This window comes from Buteo buteo, chromosome 13 (assembly GCF_964188355.1).
Source record: "Buteo buteo chromosome 13, bButBut1.hap1.1, whole genome shotgun sequence".
NCBI lineage: Eukaryota > Metazoa > Chordata > Aves > Accipitriformes > Accipitridae > Buteo > Buteo buteo.
In genome coordinates, this window is record NC_134183.1 from 39,893,131 (window position 1) to 39,914,915 (window position 21,785).

At 53.4% G+C, this 21,785-nt stretch overlaps 3 non-coding genes across 3 annotated transcripts; all 3 read right to left on the minus strand.

Annotated features, from left to right (window-relative positions):
- Positions 1 to 1,998: 1,998 nt before the first annotated feature.
- Positions 1,999 to 2,070, minus strand: TRNAM-CAU (transfer RNA methionine (anticodon CAU)). The gene has a single exon. It is a non-coding gene; the product is annotated as a tRNA-Met (tRNA).
- Positions 2,071 to 4,767: 2,697 nt separating this feature from the next.
- On the minus strand, positions 4,768 to 4,849 carry TRNAS-AGA (transfer RNA serine (anticodon AGA)). The gene has a single exon. It is a non-coding gene; the product is annotated as a tRNA-Ser (tRNA).
- A 14,742-nt stretch (positions 4,850 to 19,591) lies between these two features.
- Positions 19,592 to 19,663, minus strand: TRNAQ-CUG (transfer RNA glutamine (anticodon CUG)). The gene has a single exon. It is a non-coding gene; the product is annotated as a tRNA-Gln (tRNA).
- Positions 19,664 to 21,785: the final 2,122 nt, after the last annotated feature.

Genomic DNA, 21,785 nt, shown 5'->3' on the forward strand with positions numbered 1-21,785 from the left:
GGAGAGGTTCCTGAGTCCTGGAAGAAAGTCATTGTCACTCCTATCTTCCCCAAAGGCACAAAGGAGAATGGGGGCAATAGCAGGCTGGTCCGCCTCACCTCGATCCCTGGGAAGGGGAAGGAGCAACTCATCCTGGAAACCCTTTGCACACCCATGAAGAACAAGAATGCGATTGGTCTTGTTTTCATTTCGTTCTACTCCTAGCTCATTTCTGTCAGACTGTGCTTTTCTGGTTTTGGGGGGGCTTGGGGGGGTGTTTGTGTGTGTGTGTGTGTGTGCGCGCGAGAGGGGTATTTGCTAGGAGATCTCAAGCTGCACTAGCCAGTGAGGAGAGTGGATTGGCATCAGGGACTGCCCAGGGCTGGAGCAGGACACTGGACAAACCAGGCCTGGGCTCCAGGCATGGATTCTGCACAGACCTGTGGTACAGTCTAGGGTTCAGAGCACCTGCTGACGTGCACATGGGAGTGAGGGGGTGGGTGTCCAGCACTGAATTCCAGTCCTGAGCAGCCAGAAGAGAGGGAAAGACTCGGGCTATGTGTGAGTTTTGTCTTGTAGTGAGCAAGAGAAGACAAAGAAAACACCGCCATGCCTCCCAATTTTTCCAGGCTCAGCTGCACTCCTTCACTGCAGACTACTCCAGCATGGGTTCTCCCCATGCTGCGCTTCTGAACAGGAAAATCTCTTTCAGCGTGGGCTCTTCCACAGGCTTCAGGCCCGTCAGGGAAGTCTTCACTGGCGTGCCTTCTCCGCAGGTTGCAGTTCCTTCAGGAGTATCCACCTGCTCCAGCCAGCATGGGTGCCCTGGGTGCCACAAGCTTTGCAGATGGCTCAGTGTGGTGGAGGCCCCTGGAACCAGCTGTGTGTGTGGTGCAGGGCAGCCCCTTAGCTCTTCCCCACAGAGGCCACCCTGCAGCAGCCCCTCTCCCCACCACTGCCAACACCTAGCCACGTATGGCCAATACAGTGCCCACGGGGAATACCTACTGTCCTGGTTGCAGCTGGGATAGAGTTAACTGTCTTCCTAGTAGCTGGTGCAGTGCTGTGTTTTGTGTTCAGTATGTGAAGAATGTTGATAACACACCGATGTTTTCAGTTGTTGCTCAGTAGTGTTTAGACTATAGTCAAGGATTTTTCAGCTTCTCATGCCCAGCCAGGGCACCTGACCCAAACTGGCCAATGGTGTATTCCATACCATGTGACGTCCCATCTAGTTTAGGAACTGGGAAGGGGGGGGCAGGGATTTGCCGCTTGGGGACTGGCTGGGTGTCGGTCGGCGGGTGGTGAGCAATTGCCCTGCGCATCATTTGTACATTTCAATCCTTTTATTACTACTGCTGTCATTTTATTAGTGTTATCATTATCATTATTAGTTTCTTCTTTTCTGTTCTATTAAACTGTTCTTATCTCAACCCAGGAGTTTTACTTCTTTTCCTAATTTTCTCCCCCATCCCACTGGGTGGGGCGGGGAGTGAGTGAGCGGCTGCGTGGTGCTTAGTTGCTGGCTGGGGTTAAACCACGACACCTACTCAGCCCTGCTCCTGGCTGGAGCTGCGAGTGAGCACGGCAGCAAACAGACTAGGATGGAGAACCCCCCCAGATGGTCAAGCTGATTGCATTGGTGTTTGCCAAAGTAGCAGCAGCCTTGTCCTCCTCCTCCCCACCTGCAGATTCCTGGAGGTCCCTGCTTGCGGCTGGGAAGTTGGGATTGAGCTGCCGGATGGGAAGGGAGAAACGCCTGTGTCCCCAAGCCACCCACTTCCTTGTGGGGGGAGCTCTGCCTGCTGCTCCACAGCCACCTGTCTGCCTTGGCGAGGGGCACTATGGGAGTGCTGGCTCCTAAGAAGGCAAAGGAGAAAGAAGGTGGCAGTGGCAGAGAGGAGGGGCTGAGGGAACAGGAGGGCCGTGGCCATGGGTGCCCAGAGAGCTAGAGCAGTGCAGGTTAAAAGTTGCTGGGAGAGGCAGCAGCTGTCAGGAGGAGGGAAAAAAAGGGCCAGTTAGCAGAGGATGGTTTCGATCCATCGACCTCTGGGTTATGGGCCCAGCACGCTTCCGCTGCGCCACTCTGCTCCCCCCAGCACCTCTGCCGGCACCTCCCACGGCCCTGCCTGATGCTCCCTGGCACTGCCAGCCCTCATGCCTCCTTCCCTTCCTCTGTCCTGTGCCCTCACGCGGGCCAGGAAATGGGCTCTCTGGAAAGTTCACCTCCTTTGGGCCTGGGGTGGCAGCTCAAGGGCCTTGCCTTGCCCTTCTCCCCACATCTCCTGCCCATAACCCTGCATGGGGACTTTCTTCTTGGCCACCCAAGCTGCCTCTGCAGGCACTGGAGGAAACCCCGGAGCGAGGGGGCAGCCTTGTTGCTTTGCAGGGCAGAGGGGAGCTGCTCTCCAGCGAGCTCAGGACGGCTGCCACCCTGCCCAGGAATCCAGCTCCCAGGGGGCTGTGGGACTGTGCCCAGCGTCAACGTCCGTTCTTTTTCCGGCCGAGGAGGGAGACAAGGACGCTTAGCATTACCAAGCGTAGAATTACCAAGGGAATTAATCCTCCTATTTAGGCTGGGCAGGTAGTGGTGGCCCAACCTAATGCATGGAGGACCCCGAGATAGAGGAAAGCAGGGTTGGCATACGTTTACAATACAGTTGTGTCGACCAATCAAATTACTCATGTTAAGGGGTGGGCTAATCAGTTACTATTGCTCCCAAGATCAGTATGTGCTTCTCCCGGGCAGGTGGTGTGGACAGATGCTCAGTGGGGTGTTAATCTTCATTGTTCTAAACCAATGTCCCTTGCAGGTGGAGGGGCTTTATACTCGATTTAGGTTGATTGCTGTTCTGGCCGTGGCTGTATACCCGGGTTTTTTTGAAAGACAAATCTCCCAATCTCCCATTGGTTTATCATCTGCATGGGGTGTTCTCAGCCAGTGAGAGCCAGTCTAGGTTGGGTCGTCAGGTGACGTTGATGCTGAGGTAAAAGCCCTTAGTCCTAGGCAGTGTTTGTTCTTCTAAGCAAGTTGTCTAGCAGTTGGCACCTTGCCTTTCACACCAGCGGTGAGGGCCTTGCCCTGCCAGTGCTGTGCTGTGCTCCCCCACAGCTCCTGGCTTGTCCTCCCTCCTGGCACAGGCCTGCCCTGGCTGCTCCCTGACAGCCGAGGGCTGCCCCCGCCACCGTGCAGGGTGCCGAAGAGCCAGAGAAACCCCTCCTCTCCGTGCCTGGTGCCATTCCTGTCCTGCCCAGCACTGCTGGGAGTGGAGGTGGTTCCCAGTCACCACAGGACAGGGCTGACCCACCCGCACTGGGTGGTGGCCAGGCTTAAATGCTGCCAGGTGTCCCAGGGAAGGCTCTGGGCAGGCTGAGCTGGTAAAGCCTCTTGGTGAGGGTGAGGGATGAGGTGGCAGTGCTGAGGCCTGCATTTTTGGGCTTGTGTTTGCTGGTGCCCCGTCCCATCCACAGGCCAGAGCATGCAGCGGAGACAAAAGCAGGATGGAGAGCGCTGGGATGTGGGTGCTGATGTGAGCATGGGGATCATGGCCCCAGCCTATCTGCTATTGCTCGGGGGAAAGTATTTCGCTGCAGATCAAGAGGTCCCTGGCTCTGCTCCAGGTGCCCTCTCCATTGCCCCTTTCCTTCTCCGTTCATACTGACTCTCTCTCTGAGCTTCTTTTTCCCTTGCAATGCTTCCCCCACCCTCAGTGGCATGGCTGCAGGGAAAGGACCATGCACCAGCAATGGGCTTGTCTCTCCTTCTCTTTGGCTGGTCGCTCACTGCACGTGTCCCTCAGGGTTTCCCTTTTCCTTAAGATGCTGAACCACCCAGGCAGGCTACCAACAGGTCCTCCTCCGCTGCTGCTCTGTTGGGAGCAGCTGGGTATGCGACTGAAAGAAGCCCTCTGGGAAGCCTCTGGCTCTTTTCTATCCTGCCCATCAGGGTCGGTGATGGCAGGGCATGGTCTCCTGAAGGCACAGGCACCACCATGGCCTCTTCTGCACTTCCATGTCTTTCCCATAAGAGGAGGAGACAGGAGAGCCCCACCCCTCATCACCTCATCCTTAAGCCAAATTTGGGAAAGGCCCCTGAGAAAGGTTGGCCATGTGTGCAAGGACTGGGGACGGGTCAGGCAGAATATCCCCAGGACCCCAGGCAAGGTCTTAGGTCTATGATGTGTCTTCAATTCATTGTTAGCAATGAGGTCAAAAGAAGGACCTCTTCTGTAGCTCATAGTTGGTGCTGGCCCCTTCTCTTCCCCCCACCCCCACCCCTTGCCTGCTGCTCCACACCAGTCTGCCTTTGTGAGACCTAAAGTGAGGGGCACTTTGTGAGTGCTGGCAAGACCTCAGATCCAGGAGGTGCCTCCCCTTCATCTTTAGCAATGAGGGCCATGCTGTGCAGGCTGTCTTTGGAGGTGAGCTGCTGTAGGTTCAGGCCTAGGGAGGACAGACAGCTGGTAGGGTTGTTCTGCATGAGGTCTGAGGTGAGATCAGGCTCTTAAGTTCTGCTCAAGAGCCAACAACGTTGGCCCTCTTGTCATGGCTGGTACTCGGCACTGGTCCATTCTCTTCCCCAACATGCCTACCTTGTCAACGGGAGCAGGATTTCCCTTTCATCCAGGAATTTGGGGGGGGGTGGGGGGGTGGGGGAGGGAGCGAGGACAAGTGCCTTAGGCAAGGGGCTTTCACTGTCTCCCTGGGCACCAGGCACAGTGTGCAGCTGAGTCCCACTGCTGGCTGCAGCGTGGTCAATTGCAGGGAGCCCAAAAGGGGACTGCGCCCCGTAGTTGGCAGGATTCGAACCTGCGCGGGGAAACCCCAATGGATTTCTAGTCCATCGCCTTCACCACTCGGCCACAACTACCTGCTCCAGCCCTCTCTGCCCTGCTGATCACGTGCCCTGTGCAATGACACCCGGCTCCCTGGGAGTTTCAGGGCTAGGCTCCACTCGAAGATTTGCAGTTGGGACCTGCACTGAGCATGACGGGCACCTGCTGCCAGCCTTGCAGAGGCCTTGAGCGGCGTAACCCCAGGGGCTACAGCTGAAGCTCCCAGTGCCTTGTCCTCAGCCGGGCACCTGGGATATCCTGCCACGGGAGGGGGGATGGTTTCACCCTCCAGCTGGTGTCTCTGCTGCTTCCAGGGAAGAAGAGAAGGCAGCTGTGTGGAGACAACCAGTGTGAGGTGAGATATTAGACCCCACTTTGCTTCTCAGATTTATCTGAGGGGGCCTCCAAGCCTGCTGTGAGCACTACGGTGGGGACACTGCTGCAGGGCAGGTGGTGATCTGCCGGCAGCACTTCCAGCCTCTTGGGGACGTAGGGCGGCGTCAGCCCTTCAACAAAGACCATAACCGCCGTGCAGGTTGTTGGCGTCTAGGGGCAATGGTTTGCGAGAGTGGGAGAGATCCATGGAAATGGCGAGGTAGAGACTGGCTGAGCTAAAGCGTGGACGGGCAAAGGGAGAATAAACGGGGGGTGTGGGTGACTTAGAGGGAGACTGGGGAGAGCTTGATTTGGTGGAATAGGTATGTGCAGAGCTTTTTTCCACCACTGCAAGCATTGTCCAGTTCCTGAGCAAGGACCAAAATATCAAACGATCCACAAAAGCGGTAATTTACACCACCAGATGAAAGCGGCTCCCCTTCTGTCTTGGCTCTGGAGCAGGAAAATGGCGTTAAGGAGGCAGTGTGGAGGGGGTGCACCTGGCAGTGTCTGACTGCATGCAGAACAAGGGTGGGAGGTGGTTGCAGTCGAGAGGCTGAGCATGAGGAGTGGCTTGAGGAAGTGTGTGTGCGGGGGGCTGGAGGGAGGAGGCCAGCCAGTCTGTGGAGTGGAGGAGCAGGAGGCTGGCCAGGCTCTGATCTGGAGGAGCAGGAGGCAGCACTGCCCACAGGTGCATTGCTGGAATATTAGTGAGCAGAGCTGCTTTCCAAGCCGTTGACCCAGCTTTGATTCCTGGCCAAGGCAGAGAGACGTCTCTTCAGGCTGGCTCCAGGGTGGGTGCCTTACATCTTCTGCAGGCAGGCTCTTCTGCTCAGAAAATGCCCAGCTTTCCCCTGGGGTTTCAAGCCAGTCCCTTTGCCTCCTTGCGGCCTTGAGACCGACTGAGGCCAGTGCTTTCTGCCTGTTGGGAGGGCTCCAGGCTGGGCTCCTCACTGTAGTGCTGGTACAGGAGCCAGGAGGGAGGCTTTTTTTGGCCTGGCACAGAACTGCACCTGCTGCTGCTCCTCCTGCTGCTGCTGGTGGTTGCACCTGGCAAGAAAAGCATGCTGCCATGGCAGGGTACAGATGAAGATCAATAATGCTGTCCTGGTTTCAGCTGGGATAGAGTTAACTCTCTTCCTAGTAGCTGGTACGGTGCTATGTTCTGAGTTCAGTATGCAAAGAATGTTGATAACGCTGATGTTTTCAGTTGTTGCTAAGTAGTGTTTAGACCAAAGCCAAGGATTTTTCAGCTTCTCAAGCCCAGCCAGCGAGAAAGCTGGAGGGGCACAAGAAGCTGGCCCAGGACACTGCCAGGGCAGCTGGCCCAAACTGGCCAACGGGGTATTCCATACCATGTGACGTCCCATCTAGTATAGGAACTGGGGGGTGGGGGCAGGGAATGGCCGCTCAGGGACTAGCTGGGTGTCGGTCGGCGGGTGGTGAGCAATTGCACTGCGCATCATTTGTACATTCCAATCCTTTTATTATTGCTGTTTTCATTTTATTAGTGTTATCATTATCATTATTAGTTTCTTCTTTCCTGTTCTATTAAACCGTTCTTCTCTCAACCCACGAGTTTTACTTCTTTTCCCAATTCTCTCTCCCATCCCACTGGCTGGGGGGGAGTGAGTGAGTGAGCGGCTGCGTGGTGCTAAGTTGCTGGCTGGGGTTAAACCACGACAGTCCTTTTTTGGCGCCCAACGTGGGGCCCGAAGGGTTGAGATAACGACAAACCTGACCAGAGCTCGTTAAAACAAATTTGTTATAAGCATTCATTATATTGGTCTAATAGTCACTGGTCATTATGTCGATTTATGTGTTCTTAGAGTTGTTGCTCTGGTTTTTGAAGTTCTGTTATGTATCACCTCATTTGCTGTCTGTAGTCCCTCTTCTGCTGCTTATCATCTGTGGGAGGCGGATTAAGGTTTTCGCTTTGATGTATTGTATAACACTGGTTTATGGTATGATGAAGTCATCGGTTGTGGGATTAATCTGGTGTTTGCGCTCAGCATTGTCACCTTTATACTCCGGGAGCCATCTGTGGGAAACTATTAATAATTACACCATTTACCTTTCCTCCTTGGGAAACCAGTCTATGGGTGGGATACCTCTCTTCCCCTCTCCTTTCTCCTTCAGTCCAGTTACAATGGTGTTTGAGAAGTTTGAAAAATTTGAATACCCTTGGGATGTTGAGACCAGCATGGTCCTAGCTCTTCTGCTAGGAATTAGCATGCTCCTGAATGTGGTTCAGCTCTTGTTTAAGGTTAAACAACTATTTAAGAAGATCACCCAGAGATCTGCCCCGAGGCTGGATAATTATGAGTGGCAGGGTGTGTGGGGTAGTATGGGCAAGTACCTAGAGAAGTGGGCACATCCAGTGTTTTGGAAATTCACCCCTGAACAAGTGCAGAATCCGGAAGAACTAGTAAAATCTTTGGAAAAGGTATGCTGTCACCCTGGCAGCTCCAGAGAGATACAAATCACTGCAATGTGCTCGGGCCTGGCCCGTGCTTATCGAGCCCTGTTCAACACCACTCAGTACCCTCAAGGGGAGGAGAAGGTCTCTGGACCTAACAACGAAACAATGAGCTCTGCGGTCACCCAAACCTCGGCAACGGGTGCTGTGGCCCCTCCAGCCCCGGTGACAAGCATTGAGGCCACCCAGACCTTGGCGACAGGCACCGCGACCCCTCCAGCCCCGGCAACGAGCACGGCAGCTACCCAAACCTCAGCAACGGGCACTGCGGTCCCTCCAGCCCCAGCGATGAGCACTGCTGCTACCCAAACCTCGGCAACAGACACTGCGGTTATCCAAAACCCGGCGAGCGATACTGCAACTGAACCAGCGGACCAACCTGCACCAGTATCAGTTGCCCCCGTACAGAAAAAGAAATATACAAAAAAGTCAGCTTGCTTAGCGAAGGATGAAGGTGAACCAGGGTCATCACGGGAACCGGAGGAAGAGGCAGAACCAGAGGTAATAACCCGGTCCCTATCCTTGAGTGAGCTGCGGGATTTGCGAAAAGATTTCGGTCACCGTATAGGTGAGCATATTATCACCTGGCTCCTCCGATGCTGGGACAATGGGGCTAATAGCTTGGAATTAGAAGGTAGGGAAGCCAAGCAGTTGGGATCGCTTGCCAGGGAAGGTGGCATTGACAAGGCAATTGGAAAAGGGACACAAGCCATCAGCCTCTGGAGGCGACTCCTGTCAAGTGTGAAGGAAAGGTACCCCTTTAAGGAAGATGTTATATGTCAATCAAGCAAGTGGACCACCATGGAAAAAGGTATCCAATATCTGAGGGAATTAGCTGTGCTAGAGACGATTCATCATGACCCGGACAACCCACAATTACTCAAAGATCCAGGCAAAGTCCAATGCACACGACCCATGTGGCGGAAGTTTGTACAGAGCGCGCCATCGTCCTATGCCAACTCACTGGCAATAATGACCTGGAAAGACGCAGAGGCACCGACAGTGGATGAAGTGGCTTGCCAACTCCGTCAATACGAAGAAAATCTCTCCTCCTCCCTACAAGCCTGCATTTCGGCTGTGGAGCTGTCCGAGGTTTTCCAGCAATTCAAGGAGGATATGTCCTATTGCCCACCTGTAAGGACCAATGTCTCAGCTATTAGGAGTGAGCGCTCCTCTGCCCAAGAGACAGAATATAGAAGGTACACACCGCGAGGTGCCCTGTGGTTTTACCTATGTGATCATGGAGAGGGCATGAGGAAATGGGATGGAAAACCTACCTCGGTCCTAAATGCACGGGTACGTGAACTGCGAGGAAAAACCACCACAAAAGGGGATTCTACCAGGAAAAATGCCAGTCCAGTTTCCAAACAGAGTAGAAGGGCTGATCTGATTTCTGATCCTCTTGAAGGGAATTCTGAGCCAATTTTACGAGAAGTGAATACTGGATACTCTGACCAGAATTAGAGGGGCCCTGCCTCCAGCCAGGTGGAGGAAAGGGATAACTGGGTCTATTGGACTGTGTGGATTCGATGGCCTGGCACGTCAGACCCACAGGAGTATAAGGCTCTAGTAGACACCGGCGCACAGTGCACTCTAATGCCATCAAGTTATAAAGGGGCAGAACCCATTTGTATTTCTGGTGTGACAGGGGGATCCAAGAGTTAACTGTATTGGAAGCTGAAGTAAGCCTAACTGGAAATGAACGGCAGAAACACCCCATCGTGACTGGTCCAGAGGCTCTGTGTATCCTTGGCATAGACTATCTCAGGAGAGGGTATTTTAAGGACCTGGAGGGGTGTCAATGGGCTTTTGGTATAGCTGCCTTGGAGATGGAGGGCACTGAACAGCTGTCTACCCTGCCTGGTCTCTCTCAAGACCCTTCGATTGTGGGGTTGCTGAAGGTTGAAGAACAAGTGCCAACTGCTACCATGACGGTGCAGCGGCAGCAATATCGCACCAGCCGAGACTCTCTGATTCCCATCCACAAGTTGATTCGCCAACTGGAGAGCCAAGGAGTGATCAGCAAGACTCGCTCACCCTGTAGTAGTCCCATATGGCCAGTGAGAAAGTCTAATGGGGAGTGGAGACTAACAGTTGACTATCGCGGCCTGAATGAAGTTACACCACCGCTGAGTGCTGCCATTCCAGATATGCTAGAACTTCAATACAAACTAGAGTCAAAGGCAGCCAAGTGGTATGCCACAATTGACATTGCTAATGCATTTTTCTCAATCCCTCTGGCAGCAGAGTGTCGTCCACAATTTGCCTTTACTTGGAGGGGTGTCCAGTACACTTGGAATCGATTGCCCCAGGGGTGGAAACACAGCCCCACCATTTGCCATGGACTAATCCAGACTGCACTGGAAAAAGGTGAAGCTCCGGAACACCTGCAATACATTGATGACATCATTGTATGGGGCAACACGGCAGAAGAAGTCTTTGAGAAAGGGAAGAAAATAATCCAAATCCTTCTGAAAGCTGGTTTTGCCATAAAAGAAAGTAAGGTCAAGGGACCTGCACAGGAGATCCAGTTTTTAGGAATAAAATGGCAAGATGGACGACGTCAGATCCCAATGGACGTAAGTAACAAAATAGCAGCTCTGTCTCCACCGACTAGTAAAAAGGAAACACAGGCTTTCTTAGGCGTCGTGGGTTTTTGGAGAATGCATATGCCAAATTACAGTCTGATTGTAAGCCCTCTCTATCAAGTGACCCGGAAGAAGAATGATTTTGAATGGGGCCCTGAGCAACAACAAGCCTTTGAACAAATTAAGCGGGAGATTGTTCATGCAGTAGCCCTTGGACCAGTCTGGGCAGGACAAGATGTTAAAAATGTGCTCTACACTGCAGCCGGGGAGAACGGCCCTACCTGGAGCCTCTGGCAGAAAGCACCTGGGAACACCTGAGGCCGACCCCTGGGGTTTTGAAGTCGAGGATATCGAGGATCTGAGGCTCGCTATACTCCAACTGAAAAAGAGATATTGACAGCGTATGAAGGAGTTCAAGCTGCCTCAGAAGCGGTTGGTGCTGAAACACAGCTCCTCTTAGCACCCCGACTGCCAGTGCTGGGCTGGATGTTCAAAGGGAGGGTCTCCTCTACACATCACGTGACTGATGCCACATGGAGTAAGTGGATTGCACTGATCACACAACAGGCTCGCATAGGAAACCCCAGTCACCCAGGAATTTTAGAAGTGATCATGGACGGGCCAGAAGGCAAAGATTTTGGAATGTCGCCAGAGGAGGAGGTGACACGTGCTGAAGAAGCCCTGCTGTATAATAAACTGCCAGAAAATGAGAGGCAATATGCCCTGTTCACTGATGGATCCTGTCACATTGTGGGAAAGCATCGGAGGTGGAAGGCTGCTGTATGGAGTCCTACACGACAAGTTGCAGAAACTGCTGAAGGAGAAGGTGAATCGAGTCAGTTTGCAGAGGTGAAAGCCATCCAGCAAGCATTAGACATTGCTGAAAGAGAAAAGTGGCCAGTGCTCTATCTCTATACTGACTCATGGATGGTGGCAAATGCCCTGTGGGGGTGGTTACAGCAATGGAAGCAGAGCAACTGGCAGAGCAGAGGTAAACCCATTTGGGCTGCCGCACTGTGGCAAGATATTGCGTCCTGGCTAGAGAATCTGGTTGTAAAAGTACGTCATGTAGATGCTCACGTACCCAAGGGTCGGGCCACTGAAGAACATCAAAACAACCAACAGGCAGATCAGGCCAATAAGATTGAAGTGTCTCAGGTGGACCTGGACTGGCAACATAAGGGTGAGCTATTTATGGCTCAGTGGGCCCATGATACTTCAGGCCATCAGGGAAGAGATGCAACATATAGATGGGCTCGTGATCAAGGGGTGGACTTGACCATGGACACTATCACACAGGTTATCCATGAATGTGAAACTTGTGCTGCAATTAAGCAAGCCAAGCGGTTAAAGCCCCTGTGGTTTGGAGGGGCGATGGCTGAAATATAAATATGGGGAAGCCTGGCAGATTGACTATATCACACTCCCACAAACTCACCAAGGCAAGTACTATGTGCTTACAATGGTGGAAGCAACCACCAGATGGCTGGAAACATATTCTGTACCCCATGCCACCGCCCAGAACACTATCCTGGGCCTTGAAAAGCAGGTCTTGTGGCGACATGGCACCCCAGAAAGAACTGAGTCAGACAACGGGACTCATTTCCAAAACAACCTCATAGACACCTGGGCCAAAGAGCATGGCATTGAGTGGGTGTATCATATCCCCTATCATGCACCAGCCTCTGGGAAAATTGAGCGATACAATGGACTTTAAAGACTACATTGAAAGCAATGGGGCAGGGGGAACTTTCAAACATTGGGATACACATTTAGCAAAAGCCACCTGGTTAGTCAACACCAGAGGATCTGCCAGTCGGGGTGGCCCTGCCCAGTCAGAATTTTTACATACTGTGGAAGGGGATAAAGTCCCTGTAGTGCACATAAAAAAATATGTTAGGGAAGACAGTCTGGGTTACTCCTGCCTCAGGAAAAGGTAAACCCATTCGTGGGATTGCTTTTGCTCAATGGCCTGGGTGCACTTGGTGGGTGATGCGAAAAGATGGAGAAGTCCAAGGTGTGCCTCAAGGGGATTTGATTTTAGGTGAGAATAGCCAGAAGTAAACTGTATGATATTAGTTGCTATATAACCCTGCTACTGTATGTTATCATTACTATAATTGTTATATGCTATATCCATAGTACTATAGTAAGAATCACTTAGATGAAGCAAGAATGAACTATGATAAAACTGAGCGAAGCACAGCAGTGATGGAACCAGAATTGACTCCAGCATGCAACAACCCAACGGTGCACACCATCCTCCTGCTGCATCCAATGTCACCTGCTCGTTGCACCGGGCTGAAGCCCAATTCTGCTCTACTGACTGAGAGGACTTTGCACCATCCCTCCTGCCCAGAAAGACTGGTAGGACAGATGGCACCCTGAGTCAGGAACTAAATTAACTCAATGAACACTTTATGAACATGACCCATAAACTACAGGAATGCCATCTCTGTGTGTGTATACATATATACATATACATATCATTGTTCGTATGTCTCAAAGGGATGGAAAAGGTGATGATGATTGACAAGGATGTAACCAAAGGTATGGGAACTGAGCATGACATCAATGGTATAGAATAAGGGGTGGATACTGTCCTGGTTTCAGCTGGGATAGAGTTAACTCTCTTCCTAGTAGCTGGTACGGTGCTATGTTTTGAGTTCAGTATGCAAAGAATGTTGATAACGCTGATGTTTTCAGTTGTTGCTAAGTAGTGTTTAGACCAAAGCCAAGGATTTTTCAGCTTCTCAAGCCCAGCCAGCGAGAAAGCTGGAGGGGCACAAGAAGCTGGCCCAGGACACTGCCAGGGCAGCTGGCCCAAACTGGCCAACGGGGTATTCCATACCATGTGACGTCCCATCTAGTATAGGAACTGGGGGGTGGGGGCAGGGAATGGCCGCTCAGGGACTAGCTGGGTGTCGGTCGGCGGGTGGTGAGCAATTGCACTGCGCATCATTTGTACATTCCAATCCTTTTATTATTGCTGTTTTCATTTTATTGGTGTTATCATTATCATTATTAGTTTCTTCTTTCCTGTTCTATTAAACCGTTCTTCTCTCAACCCACGAGTTTTACTTCTTTTCCCAATTCTCTCTCCCATCCCACTGGCTGGGGGGGAGTGAGTGAGTGAGCGGCTGCGTGGTGCTTAGTTGCTGGCTGGGGTTAAACCATGACAATTGCCTAGGTGGTGGTCAAGGGACAGGCTGTGCTTCATGAGGCCAGCAATGCAATTGGGCTGTGTGGTGGCAGGAGGCCTGCTCCTTATGTAGTGGCTCAGAGGCCTGTCTGTCAGATCTGAAGTCACCCTGGAGAGGCTGACCTAACCTGTCCAGGCTCCGGCATTGCAGAGGCATCCTGAAGTTTACTGGAACTGGATGTAACGATGTTCCTGGTAAGTAAGAACTGAGACACTCTCATTTCTCTTGCAGCTTGCAGCTTACAGCCTGTGGGCCAAGGGAACCACAAGGAGCCCCTCACAGCTAGACTCTCTACCTAAAGGGGACAAAGCTTCTCAAGTCTCTGATTCCAGGGCTTGCTTAGAGCAAAAAGCATGGTTTTGCTGTGCTGACAGCCAAAACCCAGTCTGGACAGTGGGGTTGTATGTGGGGTGTGTGTTAGCACAGTATTTGCAGACTCCCGCTCTGCCAAAAGCAGTTCTACAAGTAGGTGGAGTTACGAAGAGCGGGATCATGATTGTGCATGCTCAGTTCCCTAGTGAAATGCCCAGCCTAACCCCATCTTGCAGTCACACAGCCTACGTCCAGCCATGAAAAGAAGGGCATTTCTCCTTTCCACTCCATACCTATCCCCTGGAGTTTCTTTCCACAACACCAATGAAAGAGAGAAGTGCCATGACTGTTTTTCATATGATTTTGTGAACAACAATTGAGAGGACTGAAAAGTTAATTCAAAAGGTCTCTATTAACTTTCAAAATGAACAATTTGGCAACTGGCCCACAGGGCCGTGATCACCAGGTGACAGACTCATGCTCAAAGACTCTGAGGCTTTTTGGTGCTCTTCTGTAAGTTCAGGGAGCTCCACCCACAACTGCTGGTAAGATCGGGACAGAAGCCAATGCTCCTCCTTGCAGAGCGTGTAGCCAACGGAGGGAGGAGGAGAACAAACCACCACGAGACTCCAGCTGTGCTGCACAAAGTCTTTAATGAGAAGGAGGAATTGCAGTGGCACGGAACAGAGACCGAGAAACACAGCTGCTGGGTTCAGGGAGGCACAGAGAATGGCCCATAGCCCAAGGACAAGCTCCAGGCAAAGCGCTTGCCTTTCCCCATTTCGATCCAGCCGGTGGCAATGCCAGCCCACCAAGAGCAGGCCCTAACTCCGGCACGCTCCCTCCGTCAGCAGGAGGTTCAGCAAAGCAGAAGAGAATGAGCCCTTTCCCGAGGAGCTCAGAGCAAAGCAGAGCCAGAGGAGACACGGCGAGGCCTGCAGTGCAGCGAGGAGCAGCAGGCACAGGTCCCTTCTGCGCGGTGGGATGAGGACACTCAGCCCACCTGCAAGCCGTGGCTACGCTCCTGCTGCTGCAGGATCCCTGTCTTCCTTGGTGCTCCAAAGGGGATGATCTGCTGGCTTCAGCAGTTCAGACCGCAGCGGGTGGGAGGCAGACACAGCCCTGACCCCCCCAGACCGAGGGAGCCCCCAGAAGAGATGGGAACCCCCCCGGCGCTGAGGGAGCTCCCAACAGCAGCTGACAGCGAGGATCCCACGGCTGTGCTCTGAGGGAAAGAGGTGAGGATGGGGCCCGGCAGGGTCACCACCACCGGGGAGGCTTCAATGAACACCGTTGAGTCAGCGCAGCGGGCGACAGATGGCTCACTGCAGCTGCTTGCAAGTGGGGTTGGGCCGGAGGCGCCGCAGGGCGTTGGGAGACAGGGTCTGAAGCAAGACATCTCTCGGCGAGGGAGGCAAAGCTGAAACACAGAGCAGGCAGGGAGCACAAACCTCAATATCAGTCTGTCTGTCTTTTCCTCAGCTCTCTCCGTGGAGACTCTTTGTTTTCAAAACACCCAGTGTGCCGACATTTGCCATGGCCCTCATTGTGCCCTCCGAGTTGCACGGCACAGGAAGGCTGACCCACTTTTGGAATAGGCCCCAGCGCAGTGGCTTTAAAGTGCCTGTGGAAAGACTGATCATACCCCATCTCCATTGTTGCTCTGAAGATGGCACTGGACGCCCTTGGCCATTTGGTTAGAGACGGCCTCCTGCAGGTGCACGTTCTGGTGGGCAGACCCCCCTGCAGCTGAGCCCCATGGATCCCCTTCTGCTTGAAAGAGCCCTCCTCTTCCCAGCTCTCCCCAGCCACCTCCCCCAAAAGGCAAAGAGATTGCAGCCCTTCAACAGTTGTATGGCAGGGCAAAGCTGAGGCAGCCCAAGTATCAGCCTCAGTAGCCACCAAGACAGCAGTTCAGCTCACAGAGAGAGATGGAGCGGACTCAGGCTTACCTTGCTCCTCGAGGAAAGGGAGGCAAGAGAGGAGGATGCAGAGCCTGGAGCAGCGCAGGCTTTTATGCTGTGTCCCAGAGCCCTGGGGGGGCCACAAACATTCCTTGCTCATGAAGCATCTCAACACCTAGTAGACACACAGGAGACTGTGAGTAATTTTAAGCAGAACATCAAGACTGCACAATCCCATATGGGAGAAGAGCCTCATCTCACCAGGGATGTGGCAAAGCTCAACGTCAAAGGAAGTGCTTTGTGGGCTGGAAGGAAGACCCCTGTGGGCCGGAGCGACAGCCCGCAGGACCTAGCTTACGCTCATCAGGCTCTACCACAGCATGGTTTTGTGATCAACGAGATGCCGGCGTCCTTCTCTGAAAGAGACCCACGCCCAAATTGACCTGTTTTGCTCAGCAAGGTCATCCCAGAGGCCAGAAGCCTGGATGACCTGCTTTTGAGGAGAGGCTCAGGGCAGGGAGCCAAAAGCTCACAGCCCTTTTTCCTGGGTGAGGGATGGGGTGGCCCACTCCACGCATTTCAAACTACAAAGGGACATGGGATCAGTCTCCCAGAGCACCTGGGAGTCATCATGATGTGGAGGAGTTGGGAAAAACCCTGAACTCCAGGCAAACATGAGTCACCCTGCGGTGGACTTCAGTGGACACGTTGCCCTGGCCTGAGGCGTACCAGGGATACCAGAGCTTATAGTCCCAAAGTACTGCTTTCGTCAAGGGCTTTTCCACACATTTTAGCATCCCTCCTGGATCAACTGGTGCTTCTATGCAACCGCCCGCATTTTGCATGTGTCCACGAATCATGGTGAAATTCAACCAGGAAGGGCACCTCAAGCCAGCTCTCAAGTACTTTCACTTCAGGCACTCAGGCTGAACTGCAGAGACATTTCGCCCTGTGGGTCATCGTAGGTGCACAGAAGACTGTGGGTAGGTTCAGGCAGCAGGTCAAGACTGCACAATCCCAAATGGCAGAAGAGACGCCCTTTCCAGGGATGTGGCAAAGCTCAATGGCAAGGAAAAACCATGGTGTGCTGCAGGGAAGTCCCCTGCCCGCAGGCGTGACGGCCACAAGGACCTTGCTTACACTCATCAGGCTCTACCACAGCATGGTTTTGTGATCAAAGAGATGCCCGCATCCTTCCCTGAGAGAGACCCACGCCCAACTTGACCTGTTTTGCTCAGCAAGATCATCCCAGAGGCCTGGATGGCCTGCTTTTGAGGAGAGGCTCAGGGCAGGGAGCCAAAAGCTCACAGCTCCTTTTCCTGGGTGAGGGATGGAGTGGCCCATTCCACGCATTTCAAACTACAAAGAGACAATGGATCAGTCTCCCAGAGCACCTGGGAGTCATCGTGATGTGGAAGAGTTGGGAAAAACCCTGAACTCCAGGCAAACGTGAGTCACCCTGCGGTGGACTTCAGTGGACACGTTGCCCTGGCCTGAGGCGTACCAGGGATACCAGAGCTTATAGTCCCAAACTGCTGCTTTCGTCAAGGGCTTTTCCACACATTTTAGCATCCTTCCTGGATCAACTGGTGCTTCTATGCAACCTCCTGCATTTGCTGTCTTCCAAGGCATTGCCCTTTGGTGGTTGCTCAAGGGCTCATGTGACTGCCAGGTGCTCCGGGAGACTGATCCGATGTCCCTTTGAAATTTGAAATGCATGGAATGGGCCACCCCATCCCTCACCCAGGAGAAACAGCCACGATCTTTTGGCTTTCTTCCCTCAGCCTCTGCTCAAAAGCAGGCCATCTAGGACTTTGGCATCTGGGATGACCTTGCTGAGCAAAACAGCTTAATTTGGGTAGGGGAAGGACACAGTCACTTAAAATGTCTGCACAGCTAGTCTGAGACCTTGGAGCCAATAGGTCTTAGCAGAGCTGGACACAACTTAATTATATTGATGTTAGAAAATACGCAGTGAGAGGAAAACATTTCAGGTGAAAGAGGCAAAGGCTTAATCACGAGAGAGGCCTCTGCAAGCTGCAACCACTAGGTGTTGAGATGCTTCATGAGCAAGGAATGTTTGTGGCCCCCCCAGGGCTCTGGGACACAGCATAAAAGCCTGCGCTGCTCCAGGCTCTGCATCCTCCACTCTTGCCTCCCTTTCCTCGAGGAGCAAGGTAAGCCTGAGTCCGCTCCATCTCTCTCTGTGAGCTGAACTGCTGTCTTGGTGGCTACTGAGGCTGATACTTGGGCTGCCTCAGCTTTGCCCTGCCATACAACTGTTGAAGGGCTGCAATCTCTTTGCCTTTTGGGGGAGGTGGCTGGGGAGAGCTGGGAAGAGGAGGGCTCTTTCAAGCAGAAGGGGATCCATGGGGCTCAGCTGCAGGGGGGTCTGCCCACCAGAACGTGCACCTGCAGGAGGCCGTCTCTAACCAAATGGCCAAGGGCGTCCAGTGCCATCTTCAGAGCAACAATGGAGATGGGGTATGATCAGTCTTTCCACAGGCGCTTTAAAGCCACTGCGCTGGGGCCTATTCCAAAAGTGGGTCAGCCTTCCTGTGCCGTGCAACTCGGAGGGCACAATGAGGGCCATGGCAAATGTCGGCACACTGGGTGTTTTGAAAACAAAGAGTCTCCACGGAGAGAGCTGAGGAAAAAAAAGACAGACAGACTGATATTGAGGTTTGTGCTCCCTGCCTGCTCTGTGTTTCAGCTTTGCCTCCCTCGCCGAGAGATGTCTTGCTTCAGACCCTGTCTCCCAACGCCCTGCGGCGCCTCCGGCCCAACCCCACTTGCAAGCAGCTGCAGTGAGCCATCTGTCGCCCGCTGCGCTGACTCAACGGTGTTCATTGAAGCCTCCCCGGTGGTGGTGACCCTGCCGGGCCCCATCCTCACCTCTTTCCCTCAGAGCACAGCCGTGGGATCCTCGCTGTCAGCTGCTGTTGGGAGCTCCCTCAGCGCCGGGGGGGTTCCCATCTCTTCTGGGGGCTCCCTCGGTCTGGGGGGGTCAGGGCTGTGTCTGCCTCCCACCCGCTGCGGTCTGAACTGCTGAAGCCAGCAGATCATCCCCTTTGGAGCACCAAGGAAGACAGGGATCCTGCAGCAGCAGGAGCGTAGCCACGGCTTGCAGGTGGGCTGAGTGTCCTCATCCCACCGCGCAGAAGGGACCTGTGCCTGCTGCTCCTCGCTGCACTGCAGGCCTCGCCGTGTCTCCTCTGGCTCTGCTTTGCTCTGAGCTCCTCGGGAAAGGGCTCATTCTCTTCTGCTTTGCTGAACCTCCTGCTGACGGAGGGAGCGTGCCGGAGTTAGGGCCTGCTCTTGGTGGGCTGGCATTGCCACCGGCTGGATCGAAATGGGGAAAGGCAAGCGCTTTGCCTGGAGCTTGTCCTTGGGCTATGGGCCATTCTCTGTGCCTCCCTGAACCCAGCAGACGTGTTTCTCGGTCTCTGTTCCGTGCCACTGCATTTCCTCCTTCTCATTAAAGACTTTGTGCAGCACAGCTGGAGTCTCGTGGTGGTTTGTTCTCCTCCCCGCTCAGTTCACCAACATAGCTGCAAGGTTGTCGTGGGTTAAGCCCAGCTGGCAACTAAGCACCACACGGCTGCTTGCTGTCCAAAGAATATATAAAGCAAGTGACGCACAGTGCACAGAACCTGATGCTCAGCCCATTTCTGAGCTGTGATCCCTTCACCCCTCCAGCGCCAGCTCCCCCAGTTATATACTGAGCATGACATCATACGGTATCAAATACCCTCTTGGCTAGTTTGGGTGAGCTGTCCTGTCTGGGCCTCGTCCTATCTCCAGCCACCTGACAGAAGAGAGCAGCACCCACCTCACTACAACCCTCCTTCAGGTAGTTGAAGAGAGCTAAATGTGTAAGCGTGCTGAGGAGAGCCCTGAGGGAGCCAAAAGCTCAAGGTCCCACTGAGATTTGAACTCAGATCGCTGGATTCAGAGTCCAGAGTGCTCACCATTACACGATGGCACCTCCTGGACAGGTGTGGTCTTTCCCCTGTGGCCACCCTTGCCGAGCCACGTGCTCCTGGCTGAGCCTGGCAGTCTCTCCATCTCCCAGTCTCCCCTTGCGGTCTCTGCTGCTGCCTCCCTTCACCCCCATGTTGGACAGCCTCCCAGTCTGCCTCTGTAAGTTATTGCCTGTCCTGTTCTCACCTTGTACCTCATGCTAAGCAGCCGTTAACCACATATCCTTACTCTTGGTTGCAGTCCTAGCCAAGCTCCTGACATTGCCAAAGGGGGCGACCAAGAGAGAGGGCAGGGGATGAGGTTCAGCAGAGAGAAGAGCTAGCAGGAGGACCCAAGGCAGCTTGTTATGGGTTGCACAAGCTGGACTGCCTTCCTCTGCTGGCACAGTCCTGGCTGACTTCAGACCCTGGTCCTCTTCTGCAGGACACGCTGTCCCCTTCTGCCCCAAAGCAGCCCTTTCCCTCAGTGAGAATGAGGTTTTTCTCTCCTGAGGCTGCTCCAGACCGGTCCAGACTTAGGTGAATTCTACTATTAGCTCAAGGCAGCTCTCCCACATGCCCTGGGTCCACCTGGCCAAGGGTCCATGCACACAGTGGGGAGAAGCCACGTGCCAGGGTTTGAGTCTGTGTGTTGAGAGCAGGGCCCTTCCTCCCAGCAGTCAGACAGGAGGAAACACATGCGGGGACACTCTACTAGATCTCAGACTTAGCCCAGGACACTGAGGACGCAACCGCCTGGTACCTTTGGACTGCCCAAAGCACTGGGCTGGCAGCTGGTACTTCTGAACCCACAGGACAGACCAGGCTGCCGTGCCCAGGCCTAAGATTTCAAATGGCGAGTTACATTCAGAGAGGGTGTGAGAAACACCTAGTCACTGGAGAAGGGTTAAACTTCCAGAGAGTCACAAATCTGAACGCATGTAGCGGAGAAGCAGCATTGCTGAGGGCTTTCCTCATCCATCCCTGGGATCTGCAGGACCGAGCAGGGTGGGAGGAGTGCCTGGGAGCAGCAAGAGCAGGGCCCAGTCTCTGAAGGTCTTGCAAAGAGGTGGAGGGACCCCCCACTCCAGGGGCTGGAGCACGGGGAAAGGGACGGCCCTTTCCCATGCGGATGCTGTGCCGCTGCAGGAGGAGGGATGTCCCTTCTGGGGCTGAGACAGTGTTTCTCCAAGCAATGGAGGGTCTTCCTGGGGCTCTGCTAGTCTCACCCAGCACTCAGGGAGAAAGGGTTCTGGGCCAGTGGGTTGTGTGGGCCAGTGCCCACAAGGCAGCTTCCTTGCTCGGGGCATTTTGTCCTTGGTTTCCTTCCTGGCAGCACTGCCTGCTGGGGCTGCCATGGTCCCCAGACTGTTTGCTTCCTGTCCCCTTCCAATATCAGGGAGTGTTGTTAAATGATCCCGAGATCGAGATTAAGACACAAATGAGGTCAGATGCTGTACTACCTTACAACTTTTATTTCCTACAACAACCAATAACTGTGATAGAACAGAGGGAGGAAGAAGAAAAAGAGGCAGACCTAAGCAAGAGAACGAAGAGAGGTAGCAAGACTATTTACCACCACCATGAAGCCAGCAACGTCCCGCTGAGTCGGTTCTGACGCCGGTGATGGATGGTCTGGTTCTTCTGCTGTCTGTCAGGTGTCTTTCCTTCAGATTCAGGTGTCACAGTCCTTCCGATGTCTTCCAGGTTCGGGTCTTCCGCCCATGAGAGGGGAGTACGCAGTTCTTTTATTCTCCCAGTCCCCACAATTTCTCTGAAAAGTCCACCCATTTCCACAGAACTCATTACCCTATCGGGCAAGCACAGCTCAGCAGGCGCGGATGTGGTGGTTTCTTTGGGGACGTCTTGTGCGTACTCCCCTACAACAACAGGATGTTGAGGCAGCAGCAATGTCGAGTCAGCAAGTCAGCACAGTCCCTCACATCCACCCCGTGGCTCGACATTGCTGTCCTCGTGGTGAAGTAGAAAGTAAAGGTATAGAGAGAGAAAGAGGGAAAAAGTGCATGCTATAACGATATAACCAAGTTAACAAATTTCCATAATACAGCAAAAACAAAAACCAAAGGTTAAAATAAGATGATTTGGCTTTTCGAGGCTTATTCTATGTTACTACAATACTTCTGCCTT